Below are 20,502 nucleotides of genomic sequence, written 5' to 3'. Positions count from 1 at the left end.
TCCCCTATCATGTGGCCCCTTTGTAGCCCACCTCACAGCATGACAGCTCACTTCTTCAGCGCCAGCAAGGCAGGGTCTCTCATATCATCCTTGTCTGCCCACAGTCATAGATCTATATCTATGTCGATATTTATATCTGTATCTATATTTGCATCTGTATCATCTATATATATCTATATCTACTACATGTATATATAACTTATACCTCAAGGGAGTGATATTCCATCATTTTTGCCATATTCCATGGGTTAGAAGCAAGTCTCAGGTTCTGTTCATGCTCAAGGAATAGGGATCACCAACAAGTATGACTCAACTGGGACTCCCCTTATGGTATATTTGTCACACTGTACAAGTCCTATTGGCTTCAAAGTCAAGCTCAACTCACAATCTTCTCCTCTGATCTCCTAGCACCAGACACCAGACAGGACAGAACTAAGAATTTATCTAGGGTGTTTTTTTTTTTTCTTTTTTCTTTTTTTTTTAATCATTTGTCATGTCCTGTAACACACACACATAGGTGCAGGACTAAATGCTTAATGCTTATGGCTTCAGATCCCCTGAGGCTGGGATCTTGCAGCTATCTGCAATCTTTATCTGTCTTTTGGCACACTATCCAAATCCTCAACAATTTATGCTGTTTTCTGCTCAGACACTTAGAATCCTCACTTCTTCCCCATTTATGGGTCTTCACTCTATTTCAAACTTCAGATATATCTCGTGTCTGAAAAAAACCTTTTGGCTGTGCTTCATGCTTCTCGTCTTTGCTAACTCCTCAAACCCCTACACACGCTACTCTCTGAAACTGTCACCACAGTGATTATGCGATCCCCACGACATAGGCCAGATGTCTTCCTTACTTGAAGCACTTACCAGCACTTATATATCTCATCTTTCAACGAGTACATATGTAAAGACTAAGAATAATTTGTGTATTATTTTTTGTTTAGGTAACAAATTAAAAAATTAACATATCCCAAAATGGAAATAAAACAGATAAAATGCCAAGTGCATATTAAATAAGGCAAGCTATTTATGATGAGGTAAGGAGAGTACATAAAACTTTATTTTTAAGATGTAAAAGCAATACTAGTTTGAAACTACTTTGTTTCATTTTTAGTTTTTCTCAAAATTAATATATGTAATAAGATTCATAATTTTGTAGATAAGAGTGTGGAGCACAAAATTATGCAATACATGGGTGTTACCTACCCTCAACTGTGATGGTTTCCAAGGCTGCCTGTGGAGTCTGATACAACTGTGAAAGAAAAATAAATCTTGGGGCCCCCAAATCCCTCAGCTAAAGGGAAAAGTTAAGCTGGGAACTGCTTAGGGAAAACCAGCCTCCCGTTTTGTTCAGAGTCACCCCTCTGCTCACTCTGATTGCCTCCTTTGGAAAGGCTAATCAGAAACTCAAAAGAATGCAACCATTTGTCTCTTATCTACCTACGACCTGGAAGCCCCCTTCTCGTTTGAAGTTGTCCCGCCTTTCCAGATGGAAGCAATGTTCATCTTACACATGTCAGTTGATGTCTCATGTCTCTCTAAAATGTATAAAGTCAAGCTGTGCTCTGACAACCTTGAGCACATGTCATCAGGACCTCCTGAGGCTGTGTTACAGGCACACATCCTCAACCTTAGCAAAATAAACTTTCTAAAATAATTGAGACCTGTCTCAGATATTCAGGGTTTACACAACTAGAATCAGTCCTTGACACTAGAGAAGCTCATCTCAAATATTGATGTTCTGAAGTACTATAATTAGAATAATTGAAAATTAAATTATATCCAAGGGCAAAATAAATTCATCACAACAGGACCAGTGATGGCCAAGACCTATACAATTTGACACAGTTAATGGAAGCCTATTATTTTCTTCCATCTGCTTCAGGGGCATTAAGATTTAGTTGTAGATTTTTAAATATGCAAAAAAATCTACATGTTGTTAACTTGACAAACTGGAAAAATATGGAGTTATTTATTCATTTGTTAACCTCACAGCAAGAGGCTGTCTTGGTGCATTGATGAATGTTGGGAAGTCAAACAGGGAAGTTTCATATTCTGGTGATTCTCATTCTTTCTTGGGGACTGGAGTTTATTCAAAGCTAAGAAAGATGAAGAGGTAAATTGTTAACAAATTAGTATGCCTTGCCCAAAGAACTAAACAGGAATGAAATAATTTATTCTCAACCTTTCCATGGTTTAAGCAATATTTCTTTGTTAGCATCCATTGTTAAGTATTAAAAACTACTAATTTTTTTTCACAGTGTTTTAGCATATGGTAAAGAGCATTTCTTTTTTCTTCTTTTCTTCTTTATTTCTTTTTTTGTTTTTTGACAGAGTCTTGCTCTGTCACCCAGGCTGGAGTTCAATGGCACAATTTCGGTTCACCGCAACCTCCGCCTCCCAGATTCAAGCGATTCTCATGCCTCAGCTTCCCTAGTAGCTGGAACTACAGCATAAGACACCATACCCAGCTAATTGTTGTATTTTTAGTAGAGACAGGGTTTCACCATGTTGGCCAGGCTGGTCTCGAACTCCTGACCTCAGGTGATCCACCCGCCTTGGCCTCCCAAAGTGCTGGGATTACAGGTGTGAGCCACCGTGCCTGGCCAATAGCAGCTTTTTTTTTCAATGGTCAAAGAGAAATCATTTTGTAAACATGCTACAAAACTACAGCTAACTCTTTCTGTACAGTTGAAAACATTGTTTATCAGGAAATATACGTATGCAGCTCAAAACTGTGGCAACTAATTGTATATTATATTATTTGTTTGTGTATTTAATCTATTTTGCTTTGTTCAACACACCATGAACAGAATTGATACTATACTGCTGCGTCTTAGAAGGTACATTCTTGGACCAATGTTGTCCTTAATTAAATTTAACAATGTTTTAAATGAAGTGGCCTAAACAGACACTTCCTTTGACTGCACCATTTACACAGTGACCAATTCAATTTATTTTCTAAGTTCTAATATCCAAGCCTCAAAAATAATGAGCAATCATTCTATTCAACAGAACTGATTCCATAAATAAAATAGTGAAACGTCAAACAAACGAGAGTTGTGGCATCCTTGCACCTTACCTTTTACCTACAGATATCATCATGCTTGCCCCAGCCAAGCAGATTTTAGAGGAAACTGCTCTGCTCATCTTCCTCGTGTCGGGGAGCTGGTCAGGGGTCAGGGGGCGGGGAGCATGTTTTGTACCTTGTAATGCAGCCATTTCCTGGTCTAGGCTACAGAGCTGTGGTGAACATATAATAAAAGATGAGCTATCTACAGAGTAGCAGTGTCTAAAATATGAAGTTGGCAGATCTGATCTTCTTAAGAATTTGAACTCAAAAACATAAAGAAATTAGAAAAATTAATAGTAAGAAAAGAGCACAAGGGAAGAAGAGGGAACAGAAAATACCCCTGGCCAGAAAAGGAAATTAAAAGAGAATGAAAAAATATGGGGCAGCCTGATAAGTAGGTAGTGTCAAGGAGATATGGGTACTCCCTTGACAGAATCCATGTGTGTCTTGAGGGATAAAAGCTGGTTCTTAGAATTGTTGCAGCTTCTGAAGTTTCCCGTAGATGGGAATATTGTTTTACTTTCCTGAAAATTTCTTGAATATCTGTTTCTAACTATATGACAACAAAAGCAACAAACGTGTACTTTGATACTAATATCCTGGTATGATATTCAAATTATGAAATAATCAGTACGAGATAGGCAGTGATCAACCTGAATAGATGCTGAATATAAATATCCACTACTTGCACACCCAGTGGCCTAGCTAAAACATTCACTGTACTAGCACCATGCAATGTATGTGACACTAATTCAGAGGTGGTAACATTATGCAAAGTCAGTGTGCACTGACCTTTGACTTTGCTTATCAGGGCAAAAACAGATGCTCATAAAGTTTGAAAGTAGCAACAGGATTCTAACCTGGATCTCTCTGACTTTATTATTAATTAATTTATTTATTTATTCATTTTAGAGACAGGGTCTTGCTCTGTCACCCAGGCTAGAGTGCAGTGGTGCCATCATTACTCATTGCAGCCTTGACCTTCTTGGCTCAAGGAACACTCCCACCCCAGCCTCTTGAGTAGCTGGGACTACAGTATATGCTACTGTGCTCAGCTACTTTTAAAAATTCTTGTAGAGATGGGGTCTCACTTTGTTGAGCCCAGGCTGGTCTTAAACTCCTTGTCTCAAACTATTCCTTTTTGGCCTCCTTTGGGAGTCTAAAACTCCTACTGGGAATGCAGGTGTGAGCCACCATATCTGGCCCTCTTTGACTTTAAAGCCATAATAATTCTAACTGAAGATTAGATTATACACACAGAAGTGGCTGACATTTAGTTAATGCTTAATATATATAAGACACTTGATTTGATCTTCACCAGAACTCTGTTTGCCTGGTGTTATTATTGTGCCTATTATCGAGAAAAATAAATGAAAGTTTGAAGAATTTGTTCAAGATCACACAACTGGTATAATTTGCAGTCAAGTTGTAACAACAATCTAACTCTTGAGCCAGCCACTGTATTTACTGTACTGCCCCTCAGTCTAAGATCATACTTGCTAGGTGGCCTTCAAAAATCTGACAGAAAGTAAGCAGTGGTGATAATTCAGACATGAAGGGCTCCCAGGAAAGGCTTTGTTTGTATCATTTGAAAGCTCTTCTCAGATCAAATCAATATTAACAGCCAAGTGAATAGTGAACCCAGCATGCCATTGTTACTTGTTGTAGGCTGGGGCTTCAGGTTTGTAGGACATAATATTAAGACATAATGTCACACGATGATGGCTGCCCCAAGCAGTCTCAGAGACTGAGAGTCACTAGTGACTTTAAATCACCTAGAACATTTGAATCATGATTCTAGAGAGAGCAATAAGAAGTGCAGAGCACAGAGTAAAGAGATTGTTAGAGGAGATAGCCAACAATAAACAAAATACTGGACTTCTTTGGCTTTCCCATAATAAAAAACTGCGTTTTTCCAGCAAGTTGTGTCTATGCTTTTATGAGTTAATGCAGAGAGTCTCTAAGAGTCAAGACAAAGATTGTTAGAAGATAAATATCTGTGATAAACCAGACAATGTCTTCAGTATTGATGTAGTATATAGGGATTTACTCAGATAAATTAGATGTGGAACAATGCTCCTGTGTGTAATATTATTTTTGAAACTTTTAAGGAAAAGACCAGAATCGCATGTTTCTTTCATTCTAACATTCCGTGATCACTGAGCATAGTTACTTGACAAGTATCAGATGAGCTCCTATCATCTGTGCAGGAATGTGCTGAGTTCCCAGGACAATACAGAAGTAGTAATCTACACCATGCCTGCACCAAGAAGCCCAAGTTTGATCCACTGTTACTACTCAGAGCTACTTTATGAAAACTCATGAACAGAATTCATTCATTAATTTATTCTTTCAACAGTTTGTGAGTCTCTCCTTTGTTCCATAACCATGCTACATACTAAAACGTAAAGAAAAAATAACTGATTAGTATAATATATAAAAGTGCCAATGAAAGATTCAAAATGTCTACAATGAGATCCCTGCTTTGCTAGGCTGACAAAGATGAGAATTTAGCCAAATTAAGGCTATTTTACCAGGGGCCTTTTGGAAATAAGGATAGTCTCCCTCTTGTGGCAAGTATAATGGTCCACTCTGGGCAATGCAATGGCTAGACTACAGACACTATACGCCCATTACCTTTAGAATCATGACTCTCCTATGGGGTTAGTATACCTAGACTGATTAGGTTTGATGAGGGTAGTACGAACAATGCCATCATTTATCAGAGTTAGTGGCTGAACTATCAGTGAAGCTTGAGGTGTGTTAAAAGCGGTGAGAAAGGATTAGTTTGTCAATGACTGCATTAATTTGATTTAAAGTATTCATCTGGTCAGGTTAAGTTTGTTTACTGACTACAAGTTAGGTTTGTTTATAGACTAATGTTCTCATCTTCATGCTGGCATAGAAATAGTCTCATAATCTTGTTGGTTATTGCTAATTTGACTCAATTTCTTATGCTATTTTAATCAAGCAGATATCCCTACTGTCTCATTGAATATTCAGCAATGACAGATGAAATTTTGCATGCACTTTTCCCTTCAACTGGAAAGGCATTCTATTTCTCATTCCTTCATCATAATTCTTCCCTGTTCTTGAAGCTTAATTCTATTCTTTTCTAGCAGAACTGTAGGCGTTATCAATCACATGTTCTTTGAAATTTTATTGCATTTTTTTGTTTGTATAAAGCATTTTAGACTATCCATATAGAAATATGCATGCTGTATTACAACTTTTTTTCCATATACACATGCCATAATATAACCTTTTCCCTGTGTTTATTTCTTTATTTCATAGCTAACTCACTTGCAAGTTACCAGAGAGCATGGAGTAAATCCTTTATTTCTCATGTCCTCATTGTGCCTAAGACTGTGTTTCTGTACACACATAAAAAATAGGAAATCAATGGTTCCCAGTGCTGATGTGTGAACTCTTCAGGATCTGGAGGAACATTATAAATTGCTCTATTAGCTTTCTCTTCTTTAGGTTGAAAATAAAAATTGTGATGCCACTTCTACCTAGTTCATTCTTCCCAAGACTAACCTAAGTCATGGTTTCCTTACTAATTAGGCAATAATGAGGATCTTAAAAATATTGTAAGAGAAAAATATCTTAGCAATGGAATATGCTATCAGAATAGCAATAATGATAGTGCCTGAGGAAGAAAGGGAAGAAAATTTAAAGTAGGTAATTTTTGTAAATCCATATCTGTTTTTACTTTGGCCTAGAGGCAAATATTCTCTACTAATTTAACTTTTGAAAAAACTCATTAGATTATGTAGACAAAAGACAAGATGAAGAGAAATAAGTAAATGTTAGAGGAAATTCTGCCGTGTAATATTTATAGGACTTCAGCAGAGCTGTTTTTGACATTTACAAAATAACAGAATTGTACTATACAATCTTTATGATTATTTTCTGTTCTGAAATTTTATGCTGAATTAGGTCCAACTTTTAACTCTTACACAGTTGTCCCTTTGTATCCATGGGGAATTGGTTCTAGGATCTCCAAAGTTATCAAAGTCTAAGGATGCTCAAGTTCCTGATATAAAATGGATATAAACTTATATCCAAAGGTTATATGCAAATACTATGCAAAGGTTAAATAACCTTTCCTATACACTTTAAATTATCTCTAGATTACTTATAACACCTAATATGATTTGGATTTGTCCTCTCACTCAAATCTCATGTTGAAATTTAATCCCCAATGCTGGAGGTGGGACCTAGTGGGAGGTGATTAGATCATGGGGGCAGATTACCCTCGGTTGCTGTTCTCATGATAGTGAGTGGGTTTTCGTAGGATCTGGTTGTTTGAAAGTGTGTGGACCCTCCCCTCTCTCTTCCTCCGGTTCTGCCCATGTAAGGCATGCTTGCCTCCCATTCACCTTCCACTATGATTTTAAGTTTCCTGAGGCCTCCCCAGCCATGTTTCCTGTGCAGCCTGCAGAATGGTGAGCCAATTAAACCTCTTTTCTTCATAAAGTACCCAGTCTCAGGTATTTCTTTATAGCAGTGTGAGAACAGATTAATACAATACCTAATACAATATAAATGTTATGTAAATAGCTATACTGTATTTGCATTATTTTTCATTGTTGTAATGTTATTATTATTGCCTTTTTCCTAATATTTTTTGATCCCCAATTGGCTGAATCCACAAAGGCAGAACCAATGGATGAAAAGGGCTGGCTATAAATCTATGTCAATGTGGGAAAAAGGAGCTGAAAACCATGTGTTTACATTGATCATCTTTTGCTTTTTTTTTTTTTTTTTTTTTTTTTTTGGTAAGTGCACTTAACAGGAAATCCATCCTCTTAACAAAATTTTTAAGTTCACAATACAGCATTGTCAACTATAGGGATCGCTACAATTTACTCATCCTGCATAACTGAAACTACACATGCATCAAACAGCAACCTCCCACTTACCCTGTCCCCAGGCCCTGGTAATCCTTCTTCTTCTGTTGTCTGTTTCTATGAGTTTTACTATTTTAGATATCTCATATAATTGAAATTATGCAATATTTATCTTTGTGTGCCTGGCTTATTTTCTTAGCAAAATGTCCTTCAGGTTCATGCATGTTGCTGCATATGACAGGATTTCCTTATTTTTAAGGTTCAATAATATTCCATTGTATGTACATACAATATTCTCTTTATTCATTCGTATGTCAATGGTCATTTAAGTTGTTTTTACATTTTGGCTATTGTGAATAATGCTTCAATAAATATGGGAATTATAGATACCTCTTCGAGATCCTGATTTCACTCTGATTATGTATCCAAAAGTTGGATTGTTAGATCTTATGGTAATTCTATTGTTCAGTTTTTTTTTTTTAGGAACCTCCATAGCATTTTCCACAGTGGCTATAACAATTTTACATTCCCAAGAACTATGTAAAAGAATTCCAATTTTTTCATATTCTTGCCAACACTTTTTATCTTTTGTTTTATAACAATCTTTGATTAGCAAAATCCTTACCTAGTATTTAAAATCTTGAAGAAAAGAACCACCATTTCACTTCTTTTTCATCACCTTTCCTTATTAGTACATAGTGTTTAATAAATAAAGATAGTTTAATTTGACTTGGTTTTCTCAAAATACTTCTTAAAGTAGCAATCTCCATAATTTCTTCCACACTCTGGAGTCTAGAGCTATGGCTGTTAAGTCTAAGTTCTTGGACTAGCCTGATACTCTGGAAAAATAAATGGACTACTGAACTAAAATCTTATTGTTCAGTATTAATTTGGTTTCCTAGCTGACATTGAATGGACTCTTCTTCCAGTGGTTAGGATCTAGCCTTCTAACACCGAATCTAAATTCTGAACAACCCCTATTCCAGTAAATGGAGTTGTAGCTGTTGGCTATTGACACGTAATAAACATTCTCCACATTTAGTGGCCCAAATCAGTATCATTTATTAAGTATACAATTCTATCGATTGGCAATTTGGAATAAGAAGTCCTGCTGGTCTTGGTTAGATTTAGTCATGGATATGTGATCAGCTAAGGATGGGCTGGACAACTTCAGAAAGTATGACTACCCTTGTCCCACAGAGTCCCTTGCTCTCCAGCAAAATTCCTTGAGCTTGTTCACCTGGCAGCAGGAAGGGCTTGAACAGAGCAGGAGGAAGCAGCAAGCTCTTTTGATGTTCAGGCTTGGAACCAGCCCAATATCACTTCGGTGATACTCTGTTGGCTGAAGCAAGCCACAAGCCATGAGGCCAGCACAGACTTAATAGATGGAAAAAATGCTCTATTTCTCAATGAGAGAAGTGAAGAGTCACACTGAACACAGCATAGATACAGGAAGGCAGAAATAATGGTGTCTATTTTTATAATCAGCCTTCTACGTGACATTTTTTCTTATTTTATTTCATGCCTAAAATCCTATCTTGACACCGTGTTCTGAGAGTCCAGGTTCCCCTGCAATGTTGTCATGGCTCAATCTAAATACAAGTCCATTCTCCAAAGCCAGCCTCCATGGTTTGCTTTCCTACCACCTGTGCTGGTAGTTGGCTATGTCAGTTTTGTTTTTCCTTTTATTTTCAGTTGACATGTAATAATTATACGTATTTGGGGGATATGGAGTAATATTTGGATACATGCAAATAAGGAATAATGAGCAAATCAGGGTAATTAGCATATTTATCACCTCAACCAATTACCATTTATTCGTATTGTGAACATTCAAAATCCCCTTTTCTAGCTTTTTGAAAATATACAATAAATTATAGTTAACCACATTTGTGCTACAGTACTGCAGAACACCAGAACTCATTCCTCCAACCAAGCGGTAACTTTCTATCTGTGAACCAACCTCTCCCTGTCTTCCTTTCTTCATGCCTTTCCCAGCCTCTAATACCCACAATTCTCTCTACTTCCATGAGCTCAAAATTTCCTTCTTAACTTTTGTATATAAGTGAGAACATGTAATATTTATCTTTCTGTTTCTGACTCAACTTTGTTTAACATAATATCCTCCAGGCTCATCCATGTTGAATGAGAATGGCTATTGTCAAAAAGACAAAAAAATAGCAAATGCTGGTGAGGATGCAGAGGAAAGTGATTCCTTATAACGGTTGATGGGCATGTAAATTAGTACAGCCATGATGAAAAACAGTATGGAGGTTTCTTTAAAAACTATAAATGAAACTATCATACTATCCAGCAATCCCTTTACTGGGTATTTATCCAAAGAAAAGGAAATTAGTATATCAAAGGGATACTTGCACCCCCATGTTTATTGCATCCCTATTCACAACAGCTAAGATATGGAAATAGCCTGGATGTCCATCAGCAGATAAATGAGTAAAGAAAATGTATATATACACAATGGAATACTACTCAGCCACAAAAATGACTGGGATGTCAGTTTTTCATTGGATTATTTCACGTTGTGACTTCCTCTGTGTTCCTCCTACCTACCAGGTCACTAACACTCAATGAACACAATTCATTTATATTGTGCAACAGTGATTTCATTTATTCTGTGGATTTTACCCATGTCTTTTGTCTTTCTTATCATTGGATGAGACTCTGTCATCTAACTAGTAGAGGCATACATACAATAAATAAATGGTTGTAAAATGGTCTTGTCATGAAGAAAACAGGGAAGTGTAGGCAGAGAACTTAGAGGGAAAACACAAGCAATGACTAAATAGCTACAACAGAATAAAATGCAGCAGTATCTTTATTACTAAGGTTTTATTGCATTACTGCTTTCCACAGGAGGCAAATAAATCATGAGTTAGCTGGACTGATATCAGTACTGTCAACCACTATTTCCACAATAACATATGAGAGGAATAACAGCCTTGTAGTTTGATTCCTTTAGTAATTCCCAAGTCAAGGTTGAGATGAGATTATGCAGAGTGACCTGGAAATAAGAATCAAACTAGCCTATGTAAGTGCCAAACCAAAAATGCTGCTTCATGGAGTCCTTTTTTTCTCTCAAAGCCCCAAAGAATAAATGTTATCAAATACAGGTTCTTTCATTTGCAGATTGTATAGCAGTTGTCAATTTCAATATGGAAAGGTAGAGGACAGGGAGCTGTGAAAAGCAGCTCTTTCATATTTATGGATGGTTCGGGAGTCTGAACAATTCAGGTCTAATTACATTTTCATCATGGACTCACTTTATCAGAACCTTGTGACCTGAAATATGCCTGCTTAATGGATTTATTGTGGTGAACCAGAGAGTCATTTTCAGCTGGGCCAGAGAGTCATTGATACAAGCTTCAGGGATACACGTAGATTTTAAACCATTTATTATCCAATGAAGCAAATAGATTTACGGACAATTTAAAGAAGAAATCTGCTAGAGGGAGGGGTTGCAGCTTTTTTCTCTGAACAGTGATTACTGGTTGACTTGGTACCAATTCAGGGTCAAAAATGGAAAGGTAAAACTACCAAATAAAGGCCCCATCAAGAATTAAGATGGTCAAGATCATGTAGCAACACCAAAGTCAGAAAAATTAAAGCCAACGGGGAGAAACGGGAATGCAAGAAACTAACAGGGAAGGCTAGGAGCAAACGCTGACATGTGTTTCCCAGACCCCTAACATAAAAGCAAGCATTTCTCAGGCCCAAACCCTTCATGGTCACTATAGGGCTCATGGAACTCTCATGGTAGGAATGTTAGCAATTTGTTCAAATACAGATCATACTGATTTATATTAGCCACTCAACTAGTACAACCATATGGGTATACCAAAAGCAAATGAAAATCCCAAAATAGATGAAATAATTTGTAAAATTTTTTATGGTTTTCTTTTTAGACATGGATGATTATAAAAGGATGGACACTTTTCTTAAGAACTCTCTAAATTATTGATGGTTTTAATGTAGGTATTTTGTCTCTTTTTCATTTGATAATGAACAATTAGGAAAACACCAGGATTCAAAGAGAAACGAGTCTTCTCACATACCTAAACGAAAACGGTAGTATGCTCCATCGTCTTTCCATTATACACACATATGAGAATTTCTAGTTCAGGATTTTGTCAGTCTAAAACACCCAGGTTTTAGAAATAACATTATTGAACATAATCACTCAAGCCAAACCTATTCCCAACTCAGTGAAAATAAACTATTATCACAAATAAATAAGATACAATAAAACTATGAAAATAACCAAAAACTTGTTAGCAGACCATAGGAAAATGCCTTAAAATTTAAAAAAGAAATTATCGACATAATTTAAATTTCTAGTGTTCCAATCCACGTGTGTATATGGGCTAATTCAGAATCTTAATTTATTTTCCTGTTTGGCTACTGTGTGATGCAAATAAACTTCAAGGAAAAAATGATTTTGTGGTCTTTAATTCAATAGTAGGCACCAGTATCTGATTAAAATGTACTTAAGTAGAATGGTTGAGAAGGAAAGAGTCTGAAGAGTATTTCATTTGAATTATTTATTATCACCATCTGTAAAATATGTCTTTCTTACTTCTTCCTCTTTTTTCACTGTCTGAAACTGACTAATAAATCTACTGGAAATGAGACGTCTTTTGTTTCCTTGTTGGTTAAGTATTGAGTTCATGGTTGAGAGGAATTATTTACTTTCAGATCTATTATGTCCAGGTTAAAGGGTTTCAGACCCATACTGAGAAAAGCATAATGTCCTTAGTCTTTTAAAAATTGTGTTCTTTGATCAGAATGATATGAGTTTGCTTGCTTATGCATAAGAATTAGAAGGGAATGCACAAAACTGGAAATAATATATGTGTTAAAATGGTGAGATTAGTGGAAAGCCTTTCTTCTCTTTTGTCAAGTCATTTTAAAAGCAGTTGGAATATTGATTTGTCAAGAAAAATAAACTCTATTTGTAATATTCTTTAGACATATAAAAAAGATAATTCTTTTATTTCCATTGTCTTAAAGCTATAATTAAGTAATTATATCTTAAAAGAAAATGAAAACCTTGGTATTGCCATAACAAAATTTATAGGCTATACATAATGATAAATAATATAGTTGTAGGCATATACTTTTACCACATTTACCAATAAACTAGATTTCCAAAAACTGCTATAATAACAAATTCCCAAACTCTAAATATAAAAATAGACTCCGATCCAAACGACTTACCCTTAATTCCTATGTTACAGCCACAGGCTTAACTCTTTTACTTAGAGTCGATTAACCCCTCCAAAGTTTGTTATACCCTGTAAACTGTTTTATCTAGTTTTCCAATCCATGACAGATGGTAAGCAGAGACTGAAAGGATTTGGGGAAGGAAGGTGAGTCAGGGGATAATGAAAAATGCAAGAAAAGAAATTGCTGACACTTTGGCCAGGATAAGAGAGGGCTGTATACTAAATCATTACCAAAAAAACAGCAACACCAAAAATATCTAATATTTACCAAGTGTTTCTTTTATATTCGATACCACGACCTAAGTGATTTGCATGGGCGGTTTTATTCTAATCCTTGCAACAAATTAATGGGATATATACTATAATTATTTTCATTTTATATATGAGGACTCCAAGGCTCAGAGATGTTAAATAGCTTGCCCAAGGTCACAGAGTTAGCATGTTACAGAGCTGGAATTTGAACCCAGACACTGTGAAGGCTCAAAAAGCAAATGGCTAATCATACTAATGATGTAATTGTACAGGAAAGTATGTACATGTACTTAAAATTATTCATGTTTACAAAATATAATGTATAAATGTGTGTTTCAGTTAGTAGAAAATCCATGTATGTGGCTACTTAATTCCTAATTAGTAAAGCCTTGCTATTTCTCTCCACTCTCTCACTAATTTTTACTTCTAAGCTAAAATTCAACTCCTGTTGAGTAAAATTAAATGTTATATTCAACAAAATGTACTTACAGTGCCCAGTATTTCTCTTTGTAGACATTTTAAATTCTTTTAAAAATTTCCAGAAATATGATTTCGGTTCTCTCAAGGGTTTTTAATAATGTCTAAGTAGATGTTCTAGTATTAGCTCGTAAAATGCTAAGTCAAAGACTAAAGGTAATTTAGTCTTGAGAACTTTCGAAAGCGTTACATAGTTAAGTCACCTCAGGGCCATAACTATCTGCTAGTTCTATCTTATTATAGGTTTTAAAAAAACACAGTAGTGTTTTCTCTCCTCAGCCATATAAAGAAACTGGCAATAATAAAAAGCACGGTCGTGTTTGTGTAGTTGAGGGTTTTTCAAGCACTAAAGCTTTTCAACACATACCCACCTGACAGGTAAAGCTCTTTGCACATTGGTAGGTTTGTCAAAAGTTATTGCCAAGGGAACCCTTGAGTATAAGGAGTTGACTCATCTCATTGGAGTTGATTTGCTTCAAGCTTTATTGTGTAGAATGGGTAATCTTTCTAACGTGCCATTTGCTCAGAGTTTTCTGCAATATATTCCGACAATTTTGCTACTCCAAAGAGAAAACCAATTGGTTTGGACCTGGTCTGAGTATCTTTAAAAAAAGAGTGTGGGTAAAAAGACTTTCCCTAGTAGAGAAGAACATAACTCACACCCTTATAGAGAAGAGCATAACCCACATTTGGCAAAACATTCCAATTGCTAAACTAAGCATCGTTGGGAAAACAGAGCATGTTTCACTGCTGGAATCAGCATAGTTAGATATGGAAGATTGACATGTAGGTTTGTATTATTTCAATTGGGTTCAACATCTAATTGAAACAGGCATCCAAAGCCAATGAAAAATAATAAAACTTGTTCTTCAAAACAAATTCCAAGGTACATGATCTGACATTTGAGGTGGAAGGGAGGACATAAATAACAAAATTTATTGATAGTATGTGAATGGTTTTTAGCTCATAAACAGGTTTCACCCATTTATTAGAAAAATACAAGACCTTTAAAAGTTTAAATTTGCTACCATCATTGACATTCATTTTGAGATCAAGGTGAGATATCATTACTTGTACATAGTACACAGAACTGGGCATCAGAACGACACACGCTTCCCCTTTGGAGCCTCAGGAATCTCCTCTGTAAATTGAGGAAACTGAACTAGTTTGGTGGATTAAATGCTTTTCTTAGCATTAGAAATCTTTATTTACATGTAATCTTATGTTGAAACACACACGCACTCATGCATTGATATGGTTTGACTGTGTCCCCACCCAAATCTCACTTTGAGTTGTAATGATCCCCATGTGTCAAGGGTGAGGCCAGGTGGAGATAACCGAATCGTGGGGGTGGTTACCCCCACACTGTTCTCTTGGTAGTGAACAAGTGTCACGAGATCTGATGGCTTTATAAATTGGAGTTTCCCTACACAAGCCCTCTTGCCTGCCGCCATGTAAAATGTGACATTATTCTTCCTTTGCCTTCCATGATGCTTGTGAGGCTTCCCAAGCCATGTAGATTGAGTTAATTTAAACCACTTTTTCTTTATAAATTACCCAATCTCTGGTATGTCTTTATTAGCAGCATAAGAACAGACTAATACATGCATACAGACAGACAGACACACACACACACACACACACACACACACGCACACAATTGGTTAAATTGGATCTGTGATTGAAGCAGAGTGGATTCATGGAACTCATCCCACTCTATCTTCCCCTAAACATTAAGGAAGCCTCCTAAGAAATACATGGCACAGAGGAAAACCACTAGACTGGATAACCTCAAAGGTTTATGATTCTGTCATTTTTGTTGCTGCCTGTAATATGGATCTGCTGTGAAATGAGAACCCCACATCTGCATAGAAAAAACTGTTGGCCACAAGTAACTTGTGTAAAAAAACAGGCAGTCATTTTTATTTCAGTTGCCACCTTTGAAGCACCATAACTTTGGGGATTGAATTATCCTTCTGAATCATAGTTGCAGCTAATAACTTTTAAGTCTTTTTGTTTGTTTTTCAAATTTAAGGGACTGTCACCTGTTACCACAGCATAACTTAAATTCTCTCAGGAAGGCACAAAACCCCTGAAACTAATTTATGCTTGCAGCTATACTTGCTTACAGAAACAACAGTCAGATGCCAATAACCAGGAACCACCCACAGGACAAGCTAAGCCCAGAAATGCTGCCTTCACCTGAACTTCTGCCTCAGTGCAAGACCTGACCTGATTTCTTGCCTCATTCTCATAACCAGCATTTCCATCCAATGAAGAGAAATGTACCTTGCTGGGTGCAAAAAGTGCCAATGCAAAAGAAAAATGCAAGACTGCACATACTTAACCCCTCCTGGAAGAATAAACTTTTTTCAAGGAATCCCCACCCGTGTCTCCACCTACCTGCCTAAAAGCCCTTAAAAATCCCCCTTTAATTCCAGGGAGAAGGTACTTTGAGCATTAGCTCCCCTTCTCCATTACTTGATCAATGAATGGAATTTCTGCACTGTTTTGCCAAACCTGGTCTCCTTACATTAGTGTGAAAGGCACCAGGCAGGGGGAAAAAAAAAACCATCAGGGTCAAGCGAGGTCCTTTGAGGGTCAGTTGATAACGGGACTACATGATTTTTTGTTTGTTTGTTTGTTTTGAGACCGAATCTAGTTCTGTCGCCCAGGCTGGAGGGCCCAGGCACGATATCGGCTCACTGCAAGCTCCGCCTCCCTGGTTCATGCCATTCTCCTGTCTCCTGCCTCAGCCTCCTGAGTAGCTAGGACTACAGGCGCCCACTACCACGTCTGGTTTATTTTTTGTATTTTTAGTAGAGACACGGCTTTACCGTGTTAGCCAGGATGGTCTTAATCTCCTGACCTTGTGAACCGCCCGCCTTGGCCTCCCAAAGTGCTGGGATTAAGGGCGTGAGCCACCGGGCCGGGCAAGATTTTTTGTGGTTTTTAATTCACATCAAGACATTCTATTAAATTTAGTAATGTCTTCCAAGAGTTTTCTCAATGCTCTTCAGCTCAGCTTCTCCAGAACTTTCATACAAAATGAAAATAGTTTTGCTGATTATAGGTAGTAATAAGCTATAGGGAAGAGTACAGCTCTCTGGCCTGAAAAGGGATTTTTTTTTCAAAAAAAAAAAAAAAAAACATAAAACAGAAGTTGTGCCATGGGATTAGCAAACTGGATGGATATCAATTCTCATTAGATATTTATTAAAAATGCCTGGGGCTCTTTTAAAACCTACCAAGCACTCAAGCTCTGCTCACCCCAGACAAATTAAATCTGAGTCTCTGAAGGTGTTCCGGTAGATAGGTGTTCTGTTTTATTTTCTTTGCTTGTTTTTCACAGAAGTTCTAATTTTAGAATTATGTACCTTTACAAAAAGTTTCAAAGTTCGGAGAATTCTTATATACCCCATACCCAATTTCCCCTATTATTACCATCTAATATTAATAGTTTTTTGTTTTTTACAGTTAATAATTCAAAAGTCATATATTGTTATTAACTAAAGCCCATACTTGATTCAGATGTTTTTAGGTTTTTTTTTAATGTCCTTTTTCTGTTCTAGGATCTCATCCCACATACCACATTACCTTTAATTATTATGTTTCCTTAAGTTCCTCTTGGCCGTAACAGTTTTTCATACTTCTTTGTTTTTGATGACCTTGACAGTTTTGAGGAGTGTTGCTCACGTACTATGTAAAATATCCCTTAATTGGGACTTGCCTGATGTCCTTTCTCATGATTAGATTGAGGTTACAGGTTTTTAGGAGGAAGACTGCAGAGAAAAAGTGCCATTCTTATCACATCACATCAGGAATAAATGACATGTACATGACATTATTGTTGATGTTGACCTTGATCACCTACTTAGCTGAGGTGGTGTTTGTCAGATTTCTTCACTGTAAGGTGCCCTTTCTTCTTTTGTATCCAGCACTTTCTAGAAGCAAGTTATTATATGCAACTCACAATTAAGGGAAGAGTAGTGATATTCCAACTCCTCGAGGGGGAAATACTTACATAAATTATTTGGAATTATTCTAATTGGGAGACTTGTCTATTCTCCCCACTTATTTATGTACGTATTCAATCATTGATTTATATCCACATGGGCTCAAAAATATTGACTTTATACCTTGGACTATACTCCAGTATTAAGCTATTTATTTTGCTGCTCAAATTGTTTCAGCTTTGACCATTGAGAACTATTTTTGTTGGCTTTTGTGTCCCCTTTATATGCTTCCATCATTTTGTTTTTTAAACACCAGCCAGGCACATCTTGTGTATTCCCTGCCCCAACCTTAGAAGCAGCCATTTCTCCAAGAAGCCCAGGTTCCTTTTATTGGAGAATGGAACTGGAAACCACTATCTGGGCACTTAGTGTGCTCACTGCTTCTGGGGTGTTAGTGGTGCTTCTAAGACTTGTCAGTAGACAGAATAGAAAATATATTGTATGTTTATTGCAGCACTATTTATGATAGAAAAGATTTGGAACCAACCCAAATGCCCATCAATGATAGACTAGATTAAAAAAAAAAAAAGTGGCACATACACACCATGGAATACTATGCAGCCATAAAAAAGAATGAGTGCATGTCCTTTGCAGGGACATGGATAAAAGCTAGAAGCTGTCATTCTCAGCAAACTAACACAGGAACAGACAGACAAACACTGCATATTCTCACTCATAAGTGGGAGTTGAACAATGAGAACACATGGACACAGGGAGGGGCACACCACACACTGGGGCCTATCAGGGGGTAGGGGACAAGGGAAGGGAGAGCATTAGAACAAATGCCTAAGGCATGTGGGGCTTAACACCTAGATGATGGGTTAATGGGTGCAGCAAACCACCATGACACATGTATACTTATGTAACAAACCTGCGCATTCTGCACATGCATCCCAGAACTTAAAGTAAAATAAAAAAAATTAAAAATTAAAAATAGTTTTAAAAAAGAAAATATACATTGGCACTATTAACCTCACATACATATCTACATTAAAATTAACCTGAATTCATACTGATGTTTCCTACTTGGATCCATTACTACGTGGACCATTGTACTTTTTTCCCCTTGCCCATCTATAACCTCCCACTCCAACAGTGAGAAATCTGGCACCGTTCAGCATCTATTTAAACACTTGTTCAACTCTATATACAAGTACAGTGGTTCCAGAAGTGTTAGACTGTGCTTTTGTAGGAAGTAACTTCACCAGTTAGAATGCAGTGCTTATGCACACTTCCTGTTGCCTTCAGTCTCAGTGTACTCAATTCCAAAAAACTTAGATTAGCACCTTGTTTCTCTGCCTCCTTCAGTAGGGTTATGCATACTTTTGTAATACAGTTAGATTCCCTAGTCACAGTCTACATTCCATCTTACAACCCTCTGACCTCCTTAATTGATTTTTCAAATTTACATACATTAAAGTTCAGCATTTGAGCTGTAAATTATGTGGGTTTTGACAAGTGCTTAGTATCAAATATACACCACTAAAATGTAGCAATGGTGCTTTCTGGAAGCTTACCATGATATTCTAGTGTTCATCTAGCATTAGGAACCACTAGACTTTTCTGCCAAGTTCAGGTTCAGATGTGTCCAACTTTAGTTTTTGTGTGAGCAGGATCAAGAAGACTGGTGTGTTTCTTACTGAGTAAACTGGCTAAGTTAGTTAACCTTTTTGCCCAGGTAATGTATCCTCACATGGAGTCTCACAACACCTGCCTCAAGAGTTGTTACAGGAATTAAATTGATTGATAAAGATAAAGCACAGTTTAAGTGTTGAGAAACAGTAGGTATTTAGTTAATGTTAGCCATTATTTTATTGGATGTCCTCATAGTTTCTTAACATGACTCGCAAAGAAAAAATTCAAAAAGCAAGGGCAAGAAAGCAGAGAGAAACAGAGAGAGAGAGGGAGACAGAGAGAGAGAGAGAGAGATCTTTTCCTTTTGCTTTCTGACTTTCATGCATTCTAGATTAGACATTTACTAGGTTGCTTCCCCATAGAATCATTTGCGGTTATATAACAGTCCTAATGTCCAGTCTGCCCTCAGAATAATTAAGTTAGAATTTCTGATGGTGGTGGTGGGGTAGAGAAAATAGCTTCAGTAGTTTTTAAAAGATCCCCAGGTGATTTCAATGATGTCATAGTTTGGGCTGCTTAAACAAATATATCACAAACTGGGTGGCTTAAACATTTATTTCTCACCATTATGGAGGCTGGGAAGTCTCAGATCAAGTTGCTGGCAGAGCTGGTAGCTGGTGAGGGGAGATTCTTGGTTTGTTTTCTTGTTCTATCTTCACCTGGATGAGAGGAGAGAAAGAGGAAGTGAGCTCTCTCTCTCTCTTTATGAGGGCACTAATCCCATTCATGAGGGCTTTACTCACGACCCAATCTCCTCCCTAAGGACCCACATTCAAATACCATCATAGTGGTGATTAGACATCAACATATGAATTTGAGGAGGACATAAACTTCCATTCTATAGCAAATGTGAAGCCAAGTTTGAGAACCACTGAACAGAGCAGACAAGTTGTACCTTTACTACAATTTCTCCAGATTCTCTGACTCATGGCTTTGAAAAAGACTCC

The 20,502-nt window shown here is 36.9% G+C and overlaps 1 long non-coding RNA gene across 2 annotated transcripts in view; it reads left to right on the top strand.

Moving 5' to 3' along the window:
* The window catches only part of LOC106996838 (uncharacterized), a 165,453-nt gene that overhangs the window by 62,167 nt on the left and 82,784 nt on the right, over nt 1–20,502 (top strand). The window contains exons 3-4 of one of the 2 annotated variants that reach the window (XR_001442922.2): nt 948–1,040; nt 6,371–6,584. The exons of the other annotated variant lie outside the window; for it this stretch is intronic. This is a non-coding gene — a long non-coding RNA (uncharacterized LOC106996838). Of the gene's footprint in view, nt 1–947; nt 1,041–6,370; nt 6,585–20,502 lie in introns of those variants that run through there. 2 annotated transcript variants of the gene reach the window in all.

Source organism: Macaca mulatta, chromosome 2 (assembly GCF_049350105.2).
Source record: "Macaca mulatta isolate MMU2019108-1 chromosome 2, T2T-MMU8v2.0, whole genome shotgun sequence".
Taxonomy (NCBI): domain Eukaryota; kingdom Metazoa; phylum Chordata; class Mammalia; order Primates; family Cercopithecidae; genus Macaca; species Macaca mulatta.
This window is presented reverse-complemented; position numbering and strand designations above follow the sequence as displayed.